General features: G+C 32.2%; 1 long non-coding RNA gene across 1 annotated transcript in view; it reads right to left on the bottom strand.

Moving 5' to 3' along the window:
* LOC108518520 (uncharacterized) overlaps window positions 1-998 on the bottom strand; it is a 7286-nt gene extending 6288 nt beyond the window's left edge. The window contains exons 1-2 of the long non-coding RNA XR_001882383.1: window positions 919-998; window positions 726-830 (exon numbers count right to left, since the gene is read on the bottom strand). This is a non-coding gene — a long non-coding RNA (uncharacterized LOC108518520). The remainder of the gene's footprint in view (window positions 1-725; window positions 831-918) is intronic.
* Between the last annotated feature and the right edge of the window lie 1529 nt (window positions 999-2527).

The following is a 2527-nucleotide window of genomic DNA, read 5'->3' as shown; positions in this document are numbered from 1 at the left end:
CTTGGACTCGGGAAGGGGAACATCACACACTGGGGCCTATCATGGGGAGGGGGGAGGAGGGAGGGATTGCATTGGGGAGTTATACATGATATAAATGATGAATTGATGGGTGCTGATGAGTTGATGGGTGCAGCACACCAACATGGCATAAGTACACATATGTAACAAACCTGCACGTTACGCACATGTACCCTAGAACTTAAAGTATAATTAAAAAAAAAAAAAAAAAAAATTCTGATACCACTACACATCTATTTTGGAGTTGAACAATTAAGTAAATGGAAGCATCTAGGCTTCTTATTACTGGGGTGAGAGTTTACAGGTAAGCAAGGGGAAGAGGCCAGATTAGAACTAAAAGCATTCTAATAAATTAGAATTGAAAACACCCTTATAAACTCATGTTCAGCATAACATAGTTACATATAGAAATGTTTGGGCAACAAAATAAGTAAAGTGGTATTAGATTATAACCCAAAGTATAAAATAAATATCCATGAATCCATATGGATATAAATAGTTGAGTGAATTAGTAAATTGGTGAGAGTAGACAAATCTCCCATGCAGAAGAATCCAAATAATTAGGTAGATGTTCTGTCCTCAAATAAATAGATCGTAACTTCCTCACTCCTTAAGTATGAACTGTGGTTGGTGATTTCTTTTGAAGGAGTACAGTATAGAATGGAGGGAAAAACAGTACCTTTACAGAGAAATCTGGCAAACATTACCTCAGCCAGGTGATCAAGTTCAATATTCAGCAATAAGTCATGTTGTTAGTGTGTGCTCTTGATATGACATGATGAGAATTGCACTTCGCTTCTGTGATATTCCTCCTTAAAACACACAACCACAGTCTAGTTACAAAATTAAAAAAAAAAAAAAATCAGACAAATCCCAAAGGAGGAAAATTCTACAGAATACCTGTTCAGTACTTCTCAAAACTTTCAAGATCATCAAAAACAAGGGAAGTCTTGAGAAACTGTCACAGCCAAGAGGAACCTAAGGAGATATTATGATTAAATGCAACGTCGTATTCTAGTTGGGATCCTGGAATAGAAAAAGGATATTTTGTTTAAAAAAAAAACTAAATAAATATGAATTAAGTATAAATTTTAGTTAATAATTTATCAACATTAACTTATGAATTATAACTAATACACCACACCAATGTAAGATGCCAGTAATAGAGAAAATGGGCTGTAGGATGTGTGGGAACTCTATCAACTGCAATTTTTTCCTGTAAATTTCAAACCGCTCTGAAATAAAAATACCTGTGGAATAAACGAGTGAATGGAAGGAAAAACAGTGTAGGAAATAAGGACAGAGATTTTAAAAATTTATGTACTGAAGAGAGCTTTGCATAAAATATATTGAGTATATTGGGTTAGTTTTTAAATATAGACTAGAATAATTCTTTTCTATGCATCTAATAATTCTATTAGATGCAAATAGAAGACAAAAATTTGAACACTGTGACACAGCCAGCATGTAGCCAATAGCATTTGATTTCAGTAAATAGCTTATAATAATCAGGCCAGGGACAGTTAGCCAGCTATTAGAACTATTTTTTTCCAATAAAATAATTGCCTTAATTCAGACTGAGAAAATATCTGGGGGAGGATGGTCAGAGTAGTAAATACACCCAACAAAATTATTAATTTTACACAGCTATGGCCAAAGACACAGAAATAATGGGCTCTTATTAGAGAAATAAACCAAAAGAAGATATGAACTGTATTGCACAATTGTGTTGATTTGAAACAGAGTTTCTCAGACTTCCCTTGTTTCCGATGATCTTGAAAGTTTTGAGAAGTACTGAAAGCCGTATTTTGAAATCCCATTTGATACAGAATCATCTTAAAATGATGAGTTTGTCATGTAATTGTTTTTCATAATGTAGATAAATGATACATCAATGTCTTATAAATATTTCCCAGTAATCTAATGATCATATGCTATTTTATGCTTTCTTTAATTTTCAAGAAATTTTAATGCTTGATGATTTTAGCCAATTCAGTTTATTTTCCTTCATTACAATAAAATGTTGTCAAATTAAATACACACATGCACAGAAGAAGGAAACTACTCATAATCCCACGTTAACTGTTTAAGATGTATTTCTCATTAGGTTTAAGTGCTGGGATTACAGACATGAGCCCCTGTGCCTGGCTTATTTTTGAATATTGAACTATAATTGTGACTATATGTATATTTAATTTATATTTTGCTTTTTATCAGTTTACTACAGTATTTTATGTATTTTAAAATTTTAATAATGTGTTGTTATATCTTGATTTACTAGTTTGCTGGATATTTAGAGTTTTTCCCAGGGATATTTTATTCACTCATGTATGTCCCAATTCCAGAAGAAAAATCGAAACCCAGAGATTTTGTGTCTGTGTGTGTTGTGACTATAGCATTCTTGCATTTGAAACTCAGGAAGGAAACAACTGGAGTCTAAACAGCCAATTTTGGAGGTCTAAAATATAAAGGTTTTTTTTTTTTTTTTTTTTTTTTTTTTTTTTTTTTT

This window comes from Rhinopithecus bieti, unplaced genomic scaffold (assembly GCF_001698545.2).
Source record: "Rhinopithecus bieti isolate Rb0 unplaced genomic scaffold, ASM169854v2 scaffold_2077, whole genome shotgun sequence".
Classification (NCBI taxonomy): Eukaryota; Metazoa; Chordata; class Mammalia; order Primates; family Cercopithecidae; genus Rhinopithecus; species Rhinopithecus bieti.
Note: the sequence above shows the minus strand (reverse complement) of the source record. Positions and strands in the feature narration are given on the sequence as shown.